The sequence below is a fragment of the Danio rerio genome, chromosome 4 (assembly GCF_049306965.1).
Source record: "Danio rerio strain Tuebingen ecotype United States chromosome 4, GRCz12tu, whole genome shotgun sequence".
NCBI classification, from domain to species: domain Eukaryota; kingdom Metazoa; phylum Chordata; class Actinopteri; order Cypriniformes; family Danionidae; genus Danio; species Danio rerio.
In genome coordinates this window covers 46,906,278-46,920,750 of record NC_133179.1, presented here as the reverse complement: position 1 = coordinate 46,920,750, position 14,473 = coordinate 46,906,278, and the positions used below count along the sequence as shown (strand labels likewise).

Below are 14,473 nucleotides of genomic sequence, written 5' to 3'. Positions count from 1 at the left end.
ACAGGGCGGTAGTCATTCAGGCATGTTGGGCTGGAGTGTTTGGGCATTGGCACAATAGAGGTGGTTTTAAAGCATGTTGGCACAGCTGCTAGGTTGAGCGACAGGTTGAAAATGTCTGTGAATACCCCAGCGAGCTGTTCTGCACATGCTTTGAGGACACGCCCAGGAATATCGTCTGGTCCAGCAGCTTTACGCACATTGATACGACTCAGTGCCGCATGTACTTCTGAGGAGGTGAGTGTGATAGGTGAGTGGTCGGTGGAGGAAGTGATCCTGGTGTAGGGTTCTTTATTGTCTCTATCAAAGCGGGAATAAAAGTCATTTAGCTCGTTCAGGAAGGAGACGTCTGTGGCTGTGGACTGGCTGGGTTTGTAGTTGGTGATGGCCTGGATGCCCTGCCACATGCGCCGAGGATCAGAGTTTACAACAGAGTTATGATGTCGTAATCTTTCCTGCGCGGTCTACCGTTCAAATCTGCACACGGCCCCTTCCTGTCCCTTCATAATCCCCTCCTCTGACCAAGAACTACAAACCCAAAGCTACCAACAGCTATGTACTCCACAAATCTACCTCTGCTATCCCCGCTCTACTTCTTCCTTCCTCAGCCCAAAACCCTCCCTCCTTTCTATCTTGTTATAATTTTAATATAGAAAGATGCTTTCACCACCCCTGCAAATTTCTTCATATCTGCAATCACTGTTTAACCCTTAAAGACCTAGAGGTATTTTGTGGGCACCTAATGGGCCTATATTATTTTTTTTTTTCAAAAGCAGCTTTATTGTTATTTTAGCAGTCAGCCTCAAGTGTCATATATTATTTTAAACAGGAGAACCTAAAGCTTCAATCTGTATCATTTAAAGGTCCAGTCTAAAACTTTTTTGGTCCAAAAACATATGAACAGACAGAAAATATTCCAGAATTTTAAGAAAAACGTTTTTTTAAAAATTGGCATTTTCTAGTTATTACAAACAAAACCTCATGAAGTTTTTTTTTCTTTAGAAATACACACTACCATGTTTTATACTTCCAAAATAAATTGTGTCTACAACCACTTTTCCCTGAGCAAGTTATAGCAATGTATTTCAATGTTATTCTAAGGCGTTTTTCATTGGGGAAAAAAATAGTGCATTTATTTACTGACAATATATTTGCCCAAAAGTTCTGGGAATGAACTAAACAGAAAGATTGTTACAAAATAACAGAAAAATGAAGCAGGTTTGACTTTTTCCAAATAATATATATATTCAGTTACCATAAACAACACTACTTACAATAAACAAATAAAAAATAATAAAATTATAAATAATGTGTCAAAGTTCAAATAAACATGGTGCAAATCCTCAGTAAAAACTTAGATATAAATATTTACTATACTATAAATAGTTATATAACTAAACTAGATTCAATATGGACCATCCTTTGGTTTTATGTGCCAGCATATGGTGTTAACCCTGCGGCTTATCAACTTTTGCGTTGCAGACAAAAAGCCACACCGCCATTTGCGTCCTTTGAAAACAGCAAGACCAGCACTTCATCTTTGCTGTGTCACTGTTTCGTCATGTTTTTGTGATGTTGTCCATGCAAAAGTACTTAGTATGAGAATTATTTCAAGCAAAACTTTTTTTTTGCATTTTATTTAACTGTGTGTAAATGTACAGCCTATTTCTCATTTCGGGTTGTTCAAATTGCTGATTACTGGTCCACAAAGCGAAACCCATGCTTATTGGTTGAGAGAGAGCAAGTTTGAACCAATCTGGGCATGGAGGATGGACAATGCATCAAAGCATCATGTCTAGTTTGTCTTGAGACAAGCCACAAGCGTTTCTTTGTCAAATCAGCGCTGTTAAAATTTGATGACGTAACCACACTGATCCTGGTGACTCTGAAGGTCTGTGAATGTAATGTATTGCAAAATTGAAAGCTGAGACTCTCTTCTTTATGCCAATCTTTGAATTGTGCGGATCGGATCAGAAGATCAAAAGTTATTAAACATTTAAGAACAATACTTATTTTTAGCCGTGGGTGGCTGTCTCTGTCTTTAAGGGTTAAATAAGGATTCATGACCATCTGCTGATTTTGATGCCTTATGAAATGCTTGAGCTTTTGTGGCTCATTGGTCTAGGGGTATGATTCTCGCTTAGGGTGCAGGAGGTCCTGGGTTCAAATCCCGGATGAGCCCTTGTAGTTCTCTGCTGTTTTGAGGGACATCATAGTGTTCACAGAAACTGGCCTGTTTCAATGCCAGTTTGCAAGCATTAGATATACTCTAATTAAGATCTTGGCTCTATGGTGTAATGGTTAGCACTCTGGACTTCTGGAATCCAGTGGTCCGAGTTCAAATTTCAGTGGAACCTTTTCCTTCTTTCCTTGCAGCTTCAAATCAGTGAAATGAATGAGACCTATTTAGGGAGTGGTTCTGATACTATGCGCTGAGATAGCTATTTGATGCTATCACGATCCTCCTAGACCAATGACTTACATAATGTTATGTGTTTTTGCCATGCAGCTTAAATCTGTGAAATGGATAAGATCACTTTACCTCACTGAAGCTACTGGATAAAAAAAAAAAAAAAACTATTTATAAGCAAAGAAGTGACTCAACTTGTCGGTCTAGGGCTGTGACTTCTTGACTTTTAACTCCATATACACTGTAGTTCTATGACATTTCTATAGATCATTTGTACGTCAAAATACAGAACAATAATATCCAGAAGCATAACCATGCTACAACAAATACTACATAATAACACATTAAGTAGTATGCTTTATTTTTCATGAAAAAAATATAAAAAAACACAACAACAAAGTGTTACGTCATACCTTTACCTTGGAGCATTATACATTCAAACAGGTTTGTTTTGTTTTTGTCTTTAAAAACCACCTAACAGCAGCATTTTGCTGACTTGAGGGTGGTTATGTTGTGTGTTTTATTTTTAATCATGGACAGATTACCCGGCAATGACATGGAAATGGAGGGACTTGCACGAAAGGATAAAGAAAATGGGCTGGATAATAGATGAAGAGATAAAGAAAATGGACTTGACAACAGACACAGAGATAAATAAAATGAAGAGCCCGGCCAACGAAGAGGTGAAAAAGGTAAGGATAAGCAAGAGATACAAAGAAGAGTATGCACAAAGAAAGCAACAGTAACTGTAGACGTAGAAATGTAAAAGATGCAAGAAGATTTGATATAACCAAAGGAGTCACGGAGCTGATTGGAGAAGGAAGAATGCTGGCTGTGAGACCCAAACAAACAAAGGGAGTATGAAGTAACAATGGAGACTGAAGATGACACCAAAATTTTAATAGACAATGGATTGACAATTAAAGGAGTGAAATCTGAAGTACGGAGGTTACGAAACAGAGACTATGTTGTTTCGTTCAAGCATCTGCCTGTTTACCTAGCAAATGAAGGAATTTTAAGCAAGCTAGAGAGATGGGGAGTTTTCCCCATATCTAAAATTAAAAGAAGATTGTATCCTGGCACAAACATAGAAGATGGAACAAGGTTTGTAAAAAACAGATTTCCGGAAGAGATGGTCTCCTTACCATACAGTACCAAAATCGAGACGGCGGAAGCGCCACAGCACTTTAGACTCATGCACACCAATCAGGTAAAAACCTGTCGACTATGCATGAGCTCAGAAAATGTGATGAAGGAACGCCCAGAATTCAGGTGCTTCAAATATGACGAAAGGGGACATTTCGCAAGGACCTGTACAGCTGTGTCGGGCCCGGATTGTAAATTGGCCCTAATACCTCCAGGGAGCTTGTCACGCTGAGTTGGCTTTGTCCGCTCGATTGACCAACGCGTACGCCTTGTTTTATCGTTGCAGGCCTAACTTCGCTGGTGAAAGCACTTGTGGGGTTTCTGTAGTGTAGTGGTCATCACGTTCGCCTAACACGCGAAAGGTCCTCGGTTCGAAACCGAGCAGAAACAGTGCTCTTCTTTTGGCCAGAAAATAATAGCATCCACTGCTGCACCAGCAATGATCGTCGACAGGCACCCAATCAAAAAGGGTTATCAGCTTGATTTGCCTGAAGGTTTCCGTAGTGTAGTGGTTATCACGTTCGCCTCACACGCGAAAGGTCCCCAGTTCGAAACTGAGCGGAAACAACCTCTGGCTTTTATGACAATTGTCAAATCAGGCTTCTCTTGAGTACTGACGTTCACTGAACACATTCTTTCTGCAGAGCGGTGTGAGGCTAGAAGTTTGAATTCAGCTCAGTGTTTACCGCCCCTCGCGGTGTCGCAAACTTTCGTAGAATCTGATTTCTTTTAGCTTTGTGTTGTGCATGAGCAGGTGGCCAGTGCGTTTGCTGGCCCTTCACAGTGCAGACCGTACAAGACAGCTCTATAAAAAAAGACTATAAATACTTGAAGCAGCACTGGCCTATTGGTTTCCGTAGTGTAGTGTTTATCATGTTTGCATTACACGCTAAAGGTCTCCTGTTCGAAACTGGGCGGAAGCATACAATTAGCGGACACTTTTGTCCAAAGCGACATACAATAGTGGAGGTATTCAACAAGACGAGGCAATGCATACGAAAAAGGGCTATTTATTCCAAGTAATTTGTTTGTGCTCAGAGAATTTAGTGCTGGAGTAGGAGTTTCGTTTTCTTTAGAGAGAGGGATATTCACCGGGGTTCGGGTGTACTCTGAAGAGATGGGTGTTAGCTGTCGTTTGAAGGACACCGTTGTATCCGTAATCTGAGTGGGAATGGGAAGGTGATTCCACCAGCGTAGAACATTGAATGAAAACATTGTGGAAAGTGACTTTCCGTCTCTCTGCGCTGGCACCACAAGACAGTGCTCTCACCCTAACCGGAGGCTCCTGTGGTTATCACGATGGCTTTACAAGCGGAGGGTCTCCTGTTAGAAACTGGGCGGAAACATTCAGATTTGCTTTTACGCACATTCTCAATTGGCTCTCTGCTCACTGGATGATCCACGATACAAGGGCATGGATCTGTCAAATGTCATGACTTGACGTTGTACGAGGATTTGAGGAAAAAAATGCCCTGCAAACCTTAAAAAGCAACACCATCCCAGGACAATTCTTTTGATCCCCTTTCAGTGCACTTGCATTAAAGCCCGCGTGATGCGGCACTTTGTCAGTGTTACTGTATCATTCGGACATGGGGGCAGAGAGTTAAAGAATTCAGCCTGAGCGCACTGCCGCAGGCTCGGTTTGTCAGAAGTGGGATTCGAACCCACGCCTCCAGGGGAGACTGCGACCTGAACGCAGCGCCTTAGACCGCTCGGCCATCCTGACATGCAAGCTAGGCAGGAGCTGTCTCCTGGGAGCCACACCGCAGTACCGTGACATGGAATCTGGTGCTTCACAGCTTGCCCAGCTCCGGCTGTCCAGCTCATTGGCGCTGCAGGCAGCTAATCTGTGCTCGCCTCCTGGGGCTGCGCCTGGTTTCAATAGCCAACACTTGACAGCTGTCATTGCTTACGGCCACACCACCCTGAGGGGGCTATAGAGCAAACAGGAAGTGAGTTTGCAGCAGTAAGGAGAGAAAGGCTCTCCCCATTTTGTTTGTCTACCTTTTTGTTTATTGACCTTGAGTGTTTTTGTTTGTTTGTTTTCTTTTTGTCTTTAAAAACCACCTAACAGCAGCATTTTGCTGACTGAAGGGTGGTTATGTAATGTTTTTTTTTTTTTTAATCATGGACAGATTCCCCGGCAACGACATGGAAATGGAGGGACTTGCAAGAAAGGATAAAGAAAATGGGCTGGATAATAGACGAAGAGATAAAGAAAATGGACTTGACAACAGACAAAGAGATAAATAAAATGAAGAGCCCGGCCAACGAAGAGGTGAGAAAGGTAAGGATAAGCAATAGGTACAAAGAAGAGTATGCACAAAGGAAGCAACAGTAACTGTAGAAGTAGAAAATGTAAAAGATGCAAGAAGATTTGATATAACCAAAGCAGTCACGGAGCTGATTGGAGAAGGAAGAATGCTGGCGGTGAGACCCAAACAAACAAAGGGAGTATGAAGTAACAATGGAGACTGAAGATGACACCGAAATTTTAATAGACAATGGATTGACAATTAAAGGAGTGAAATCTGAAGTACGGAGGTTACAAAACAGAGACTATGTTGTTTCGTTCAAGCATCTGCCTGTTTACCTAGCAAATGAAGAAATTTTAAGCAAGCTAGAGAGATGGGGAGTTTTCCCATATCTAAAATTAAAAGAAGATTGTATCCTGGCACAAACATAGAAGATGGAACAAGGTTTGTAAAAAACAGATTTCCGGAAGAGATGGTCTCCTTACCATACAGTACCAAAATCGAGACGGCGGAAGGGCCACAGCACTTTAGAGTCATGCACACCAATCAGGTAAAAACCTGTCGACTATGCATGAGCTCAGACAATGTGATGAAGGAACGCCCAGAATTCAGGTGCTTCTGTACAGCTGTGTTGGGCCCAGATTGTAAATCGGCCCTAATAACTGCAGGGAGCTTGTCACGCTGAGTTGGCTTTGTCCGCTTCATTGACAAACGCGTACACCTTGTTTTATCCTTGCAGGCCTAACTTCGCTGGTGAAAGCACTTTTGGGGTTTCTGTAGTGTAGTGGTCATCATGTTTGCCTAGCATGCGAAAGATCCTTGGTTCGAAACTGAGCAGAAACAGTGCTCTTCTTCCAGCAATGATCGTCAACAGGCACCCAATCAAAAAGGGTTATCTGCTTGATTACCCTGAAGGTTTCCGTAGTGTAGTGGTTATCACGTTCGCCTCACACGCGAAAGGTCCCCAGTTCGAAACTGGGAGGAAACATCCTCTGGCTTTTATGACAATTGTCAAATCAGGCTTCTGTTGAGGACTGACGTTCACTGAAAACATTCTTTCTGCAGAGCGGTGTGAGTCTAGAAGTTTGAATTCAGCTCAGTGTTTACCGCCCCTCGCGGTGTCGCAAACTTGCGTAGAATCTGATTTCTTTTAGCTTTGTGTTGTGCATGAGCAGGTGGCCAGTGCGTTTGCTGGCCCTTCACGGTGCAGACCGTACAAGACAGCTCTATAAAAAAAGACTATAAATACTTGAAGCAGCACTGGCCTATTGGTTTCCGTAGTGTAGTGTTTATCATGTTTGCATTACACGCTAAAGGTCTCCTGTTCGAAACTGGGCGGAAGCATACAATTAGCGGACACTTTTGTCCAAAGCGACATACAATAGTGGAGGTATTCAACAAGACGAGGCAATGCATACGAAAAAGGGCTATTTATTCCAAGTAATTTGTTTGTGCTCAGAGAATTTAGTGCTGGAGTAGGAGTTTCGTTTTCTTTAGAGAGAGGGATATTCACCGGGGTTCGGGTGTACTCTGAAGAGATGGGTGTTAGCTGTCGTTTGAAGGACACCAGTGTATCCGTAATCCGAGTGGGAATGGGAAGGTGATTCCACCAGCGTAGAACACTGAATGAAAACATTGTGGAAAGTGACTTTCCGTCTCTCTGCGCTGGCAGAGGTCAGCGTGACCGGAGTACAATGGCTAAGCGTCGCCCTGGGTGAACCACCTTCTTGATCATGGTATCTCCCCTGCAAGGTAAATATGAGTTGCCGGGAGGAGCAAATGGCAGCCGCCAATTTCTATCGGACGTACTCCAGGATGGTGATGCCCAGCCACCGAGCATGGGGAATGGGCCAGCAACCCCTGTCTCCTGACGGCGCTGTACTTGCAGCAGACGTGCCTGTGCTTGCAAACCACTCGCTAGTAACTGTGGCAACGCATGAAGAGTTTGAGCTTCCTCCAGATGCTTGCTTTGTGTTTTGTCATCAGTTGGGGCTGCCAACACATGGATTCCACTGGACGCACTCGATCTGGGGATAACAGACCCTCTATGGGGGGAGGGGAGGGGATCCTCCTGTTCTTTCTTTCTTTTCCTCCGTCTGTTTTCTTTCTCTACAGATGCCGTTTTTCTCTGCTTAGTTTCTGATTTGGTCTATTTGGACATGTCGACCTCCTGCTTTGCTGCGGTTCGGACCGCCTTTGCCTAGAGCTCCGTGCTTTGCACTCTTGCCTTGTATATTTTGTGTCCTGTTTTCTTACGTCAGCCTATCAGCACAGTGCTCAAACGACATAGCTTGAAGAAGACGACGGGATCTACAAACGTTCCGCAAAAGAACTTCACTGACGAAAGCGGAAGCGCTAACAAAACAACCTCCCGCTGCAAGCACCTTACATTCCTGGGACGGGAAACCACCGACGGCTGGCTGCGGAATTGCCTCTGGTTCAGATTGGTTTAGAACCGTCCCTCTGCCCAAAACGCCACAGACGTCTGCAAAAGATTGCAGTTCTTGAAACAAAGTTACCTCTGATCCGAGCAGAAGCGTTCGCTTACTTAATGGCAGATAAAATGATGACCTTTCACACGGTCTGCATTCGTTCCGTCAGTAACAGCGGCAGGCCGGTAAAAATAAAAGTCTGACATTCCACAGGGCACACTCGCTTGGCGGACAAAAGCCACCGGGGGCTCTCTTTGCGTGTTCCTTCACCTGGTCAAACCGCTTTGAGGGGGGACCTTTCAAGTAGTTTTCGGCGTCAGAACAGACTCTTCTAGCGACGGGTGGGCAGGCCTTCCGCAGGCGCGCGAGGCTCTACTGGAGCAAAAGAGGCTTGGCGGAGGACGAGGAAGAGAGGGAAGCGCCGCTCCAGCGAGGGGGTGCTCGCTGCAGAGCCATTTGAGGAGAGCTGAGCTCCGGCGAGGGGGAGCATGAGCTGTCGCTCCTCCTCCTGTAAGCTGTTTTAATGCGTACACCAACCCCACCCCTGACCCTACCCCCAGTGACATCACTCGTAGAAGAAGTGCAAAATAGGTGTAGCTCAAGCTTAAGCTCCCCCTCGCTGGAGCTCAGCTCTCCTCAAATGGCTCTGCAGCGAGCACCACTTGGCTCCAGCCGGGTCCGACGCTACCGCCTGAGCTCTGTCTTGAACCACTGTGCTCAGGGGAGAGCGCGAACGCAGTCCCCCACTACCAGAAATTATGCAGTCGAGATTCCCACATTTGGGGAATTCGCAGACATCTGCCCAGGGAACGTGCAATGGTAACTGTAGACTGTAGACTCTCGTCCAACGAGAAGCCGCAATTGTCTACAGTTTGCTTAGACCCTGGGCTAATCGGAGGGATGCATTGTCTAAAGTTTAAAATCAGGGCCAATTCAAGAGTTCACACTTAGCTGATGATTTACAAAGCTTATTTGGCATGCTGTCCCGGGAGAGAGCCCCGAGCTCAAAGGCTCCTCGAGCCCGGGGCTTCCTCCCGTTGGCAGAGCAAGAAGGGAGCCCGAGCTCGGTGGATCTCAGAACTCCCCTGCCGCTGTAGCTAAGGAAACGTAAGGAATTAGACAAGCTTGATTGTTATGTATGTTGAATGTCTTTGGATGGTGGGAGGAAACCGGAGAACCCGGGGAAAACCCACGCGGACACGGGAAGGACATACAAACTCCCCACAGAAACACTCACCGGTCCTATAGAACTAGGACCGGCAGTATTCTTGCTGTGTGGTTCACAGTGCTAACCACTGGACCGCCGTGCCACCCAATCGCAGGTAAAGGAGGAGAAAAGGGGAGGAGGGGGGTTTCTTCCAAACGAAGATAAAGTGAACTGAAAACTGAGGCTATTTATGGTGCCTTAGGGCTCATATGATTGGAAGATTAGTGATTAGCAAATACGAGACTGGACGTGATAAATCATAAGCACGTGATCCTCTCGAAATTAGTATATGAATAAACTTCACTCAGCGCTGAGGATTTTCCAAAGTTTCTCTTGCTCTGAATGCTCAATTTATCGGGTCAGAAAGTTCATCTGCTGTCGAGATAAATTCGTATGTTAAAGTGATTTTGTGTGGAAAGTTATTTTTATACTGTTATATTGATGCACAGTATGTTTTGTTCACAACATGTTTGAAATATCTCACTTTTTGAGCAGTATTCGTGAGGCTGCGCCTTCAGAAAGTACACCTGTCGTAGAGATTTCGTGTGGTAAGTTATTTTTATACTGTTTTATTGATGCACAGTATGTTCTGGTTACATCACGTTCGAAGTTTTTCACTCTTTGTGCAGCATTTTGTCTTTGTTCGTGAGGCTGCGCTGTCAGCAAGTACACCTGTCATAGTGATTTAGAGTGGTAGGTTATTTTTTATCCTGTTCTGATAAACAGTATGTTTTGCTCACATCACATTTAAAATATTTCACTGTGTGTGCAGTATTTTGTCTGTGTGCCTGACGCTGCGCTGTCAGACGTACATCCATTACAGAGATTTTGTGCGGTAAGTTATTTTTATTGTTACATTAATGCTAAGGTCACATCATGTTTGAAATATCTCATTCTTTGTGCAGTGTTTGGTCTGTGCTGGTGACGCTGTGTCGTCAGAAAGTTCACCTGTCCTAGAGATTTCGTGTTGTAGGTTATTTTTATACTGTGATATTACTTACATGTATATATGGCTGCACAAAACCTGAAAAAGTTTAGCTTATGTATTATTTTCAACGCTCGTGTCGGTTTGATAGCTCCATTTACATAGTAAACAGTTGTTTCATTAAAATATAGCAACCAACATGCTAATAAATAAATATCCCTTCATTTACAGCAATATATGTGACCATGACAATTATTATTATTAGTTGTTACTATGAGAAGTGAAGAACATTTTAAGATCTTAGATGGGACAAAACATATGATCCATACCTGTACACAGTAAAATCATCAGAGTAAAATTTACTCAGTTCAGAGAACATTTGGTCCCTCTCTAAATTGAGCAAATTTTACTCAGCAGCAGAGTTAAAGTTAATGAGCCGATGATGAGTTTAATTAAGTGATGATTGAGCACTGATGATGAACACCTGCTGTTAATATGCAGAAACAGAAGAGAAGCAGCAGCAGCTACGCTCATTGCTTACCTGATTGACTTTATTTCTGTCAGATGTTCAAAAAATCCATATGAGACTGTGGCGAGGGGGCGTGGCCGAGAGCCATGGGAACGGAGTAAGGCCACCGCGTAAGTGGATACACCTGCGGTGCGCACCTGCCTCGGATCCCACGGAAGGAGCTCTGGACCATAAAAGGAGGAACTATGGCAGAGGAAGCCGAGAGAGGACATGGCCCAGACATATTTTACTTTTGCTTTCAGTTTGACGGCAGTCTTCGTGAGGAGCTGCCGCCCGTTTGTTTTGGTTTAGACACGAAGACTGCCGTCCCTGTTATTAATAAATATTTTAAAACTGCGTCGCTTCTCCGCCTCTTTCTTCCCGGCGGCCAAAGGGCCGTGAACTTTATTACAGTGGTGCCGAAGCCCGGGAGAAGGAGGGACGCGTTGTCCAAATGCCCTTGCCGCTGAGAGAGGTGGCGAGTGTTTGGGAGTTAACCCGAGTGGGGGAGAAACCCGTTCGTCTGCCCAGAGTGCCGGGGCGGCCTGAGGCTGGCGAAGAAAGGATCTGCCTGCTGCCGTCTCCCAGCATGGGGAGGAGCAGGAGACGCGGGGCTCACCACCGAAGGGGAAAGTGCTGAAAGGAGCCATCCCACAGAACCCGGGGGAGTCGCCGCGATCCACCATGATGCCAGAGCCTGCATCCATCCACCGAAGCGGGAGCGGAGCAAGGGCCTCATGTACGAAGACTTGCGTGGAAATCTTACTAAAACATTGCGTACGCACAAAGCTGTAAATGTGCGTACGCAGAAAAAAATTCAGATGTATGAAACACTGCGTACGCCGAATCTCACGCATATTCTTTTGTACATCCGAATGAACGTGAAACTGAGCGCAACATGCACGAGCACAAAACCCCTCCCTGCCTCCTCCCCCGTATGAATATGCTAATGACTATGTTAATGGCAAAACTCAACGAAAAAGCAATGGCAAAATCAAGCAAAAAGAGAAACTTTGAACAGAATGTGAAATGGAGGTGCTGCTTTCGGAGGTAGACCGAAGAAAAGCAGTGTTATTTGCAAGTTTATTCTCCGGAATTAACAACAAAAGAAAAAAATAGAGTGGCAGAGTTTAGCTGATGCGGTTAACAGTTGGGTCTGAACATCGCACTGAGTGCATTAAAAAAAGAAATAGTGTGGTTTATATCTGTAAAATGTTGCAGTAACCTTAGCAGTCTCAGTGGCGCACCTCATAAGACGCATGTGATCATGTATCGACACGTTAGAGTTTAAACTGGGCTCGAATCCAGCGTCTGATGAACTCTTTCTTCTTTTTTTCCCCCGCTACATATCAGATTTTGCCCACTATTTATCACGAGAAAGACAAGTAGGAATCATCAATAAGTTTGTGCATCATATTTTATTTGCACATTTATTGAATGGAAATGTTTCTGATTCACGCATGCAAATTCATCTTCAGATAGTGTCTTTATAGCAATGAGCGTGCGGTAGATAGCTCAGATTACATTGGGAAAACAGGCGACCGCTGCAAATTGTGCTTTAATGTTTAGCTGGTCAACTGTATGGTATGGAAACCTTACATACCTACTAGATGAACCCGTCTCATACAGCTGCCATTGCAAGGCTCAGACACTTTGTAGAGAGGAATTTAGCACAACTGCCTCTATGAGTCGCAATGGAAATAAAACAGACACGCACAAAAAATGTGCGTACGCCAGCCAGAAAGCTGCCGTGAAGCTGCGCACATTCCCACGTTCAGTTCATTGTTAGTAAATCCAAACGTGAGCCATTCTGAGCATGAAACCTGGCGTACGCAAAGTTTTTGTGCGTACGCAGCGTACATACATACATGAGGCCCCAGGTCACTTAAAAACGCCCTGCAACAAATAAACTTTGCTTTTTGCATTAGCTGGCTTGCGCATGCTTTTGCTCTCTGTCCCCTCTCACCTGCCCGGACACCATGCCGCCACGTGATTGGGTCACCAACTTCCATGTTTTGGGACCGCCGAAACTGCACGAACTTCAGCTAACCGACTCTCAGAAATCCGTCACCTCGGTAACCAAGGACAACAGCCATTCACGAGCATGTGAATCCCAAAGACGTCAACTAAGCGAGTAACCACCCAATCAGGAGCACTGTGTTTCCCCAAGGCCAGCCGGCGAGGGAGATTCGACTTCAGCAATAAGGGCGCAAGTAACACACACTAATGTTGTCTCTTGCTGATCTTGTGCAGATTGATCGAAAGGAGTTAAAGATAAGATAAATCTCTGCTTTGGTGGTTTCTCAGGTGTTATTCTAAGATCTTGTAAGAGATATTAGAATTAATTTGGGACGTTGTCAACTCATTTTGCATCCTCTGAACTGCCTCTGTGTGAATGTGTGTGTGCGTTTGTTGTTTGCTTATTACGTAGTTGGTTTCATTTATCATAGTGTAGCTCAATAAATCTTTGTACTCATTTGTAAGAACTGTGTTCTTGTTTATGTGCTTCTAAGTCATTGCCTCGAGCTGTAGATTTTGTTACCTTGCTAAAAGTTAACCCAATACTGTGTTATGTTATTATCGCTGGCCACATAAATAATATAATCAAGATTGGTAGATACGATGTCTTCTATTTGCGGGACAAATGGTAGATAAAGTGTGAATCTTTTGATCTGATTCAATCTGACTCATTTGAGTCGAATCAATGATTCGAATCTTCAGGATCTGATTCAATAAAATGAGCTAATTAATCCATGATCAATATTAAAACGTAGGTTGATCCCCTACACAGTATTTTATGAAATTTCAAAAGAATTTCTTTTAAAATGATACCAAACTTTTGTAGTTATTCATCTGCATGTGGTTATGGAAAGCTTTTTAAATCGGAAGGCCAAATTCAGGCAGAAATACCCAAAATAGCCCAAAAGCTTAACAGGTTAATTTCTGATGAGCTGCTGAAACTCATCCCACTAGAGTTTGAGCATGCAACATTTTGTTGTATGGCGCTGCGAAAAGGGGCGGGATTAAACAAGATGATTAGACATTAAAAAAAGTGAGCGATTGTCCAGAGAGGTCATGTTTTGATCTTCGATTGGTCTCACACAGTCAAGTAATGCCTAGTTCACACTAAAGGATTTTAAGCCTGATTTGAGCCCGATTTGGAAGTTAACGAGCTCGCCGACAGATCGGGCTGTGATCGGGAAGAAATCTGCGGGAGCTCTGCGCTCGCCGCTCTTTATGTGTGAACTACTAAACAACACATCAACGAGGCTCGCTGATGCGTCGCCGACACCTCGCCGACGGAAATCCAACATTTAGCATGCTAAATATTCCAGAGCAGTCGGCCGACTCAACCCCACGTGTGGTCAGATGTAGTGACGAGCTGCAGCCAATAAGAGAGCATATCAGCATGAGCTGAATGCCTGTGTTCAGGAGCTCAGCAGAAACATCTGTGATTGGTCAGAATGGGCATCGGGGCACTCGGTTCATTCTGCGTTAGTACAGACATGAGAGTAGGCTATATTAACAGTGGAACTAGAATTCTGTAACTTAGAATTACCATACTGCTCATTCTGACTCTCATATAATATTAT

The 14,473-nt window shown here is 44.1% G+C and overlaps 2 protein-coding genes, 5 non-coding genes and 1 pseudogene across 16 annotated transcripts in view; 5 read left to right on the top strand and 3 right to left on the bottom strand.

Annotated features, from left to right (window-relative positions):
* Window positions 1–14,473, bottom strand: part of zgc:174653 — a 954,986-nt gene that overhangs the window by 279,065 nt on the left and 661,448 nt on the right. The gene's annotated exons all lie outside the window — the stretch shown is intronic.
* The window catches only part of znf1065 (zinc finger protein 1065), a 207,657-nt gene that overhangs the window by 161,482 nt on the left and 31,702 nt on the right, over window positions 1–14,473 (top strand). The gene's annotated exons all lie outside the window — the stretch shown is intronic.
* On the top strand, window positions 3,871–3,943 carry trnav-aac (transfer RNA valine (anticodon AAC)). The gene has a single exon. It is a non-coding gene; the product is annotated as a tRNA-Val (tRNA).
* trnav-cac (transfer RNA valine (anticodon CAC)) lies at window positions 4,048–4,120 on the top strand. Its single transcript has one exon. It is a non-coding gene; the product is annotated as a tRNA-Val (tRNA).
* On the bottom strand, window positions 5,197–5,279 carry trnal-cag (transfer RNA leucine (anticodon CAG)). The gene has a single exon. It is a non-coding gene; the product is annotated as a tRNA-Leu (tRNA).
* trnav-aac (transfer RNA valine (anticodon AAC)) lies at window positions 6,579–6,651 on the top strand. The gene has a single exon. It is a non-coding gene; the product is annotated as a tRNA-Ala (tRNA).
* trnav-cac (transfer RNA valine (anticodon CAC)) lies at window positions 6,724–6,796 on the top strand. The gene has a single exon. It is a non-coding gene; the product is annotated as a tRNA-Val (tRNA).
* Window positions 8,959–9,105, bottom strand: LOC137494507 (U1 spliceosomal RNA; annotated as a pseudogene).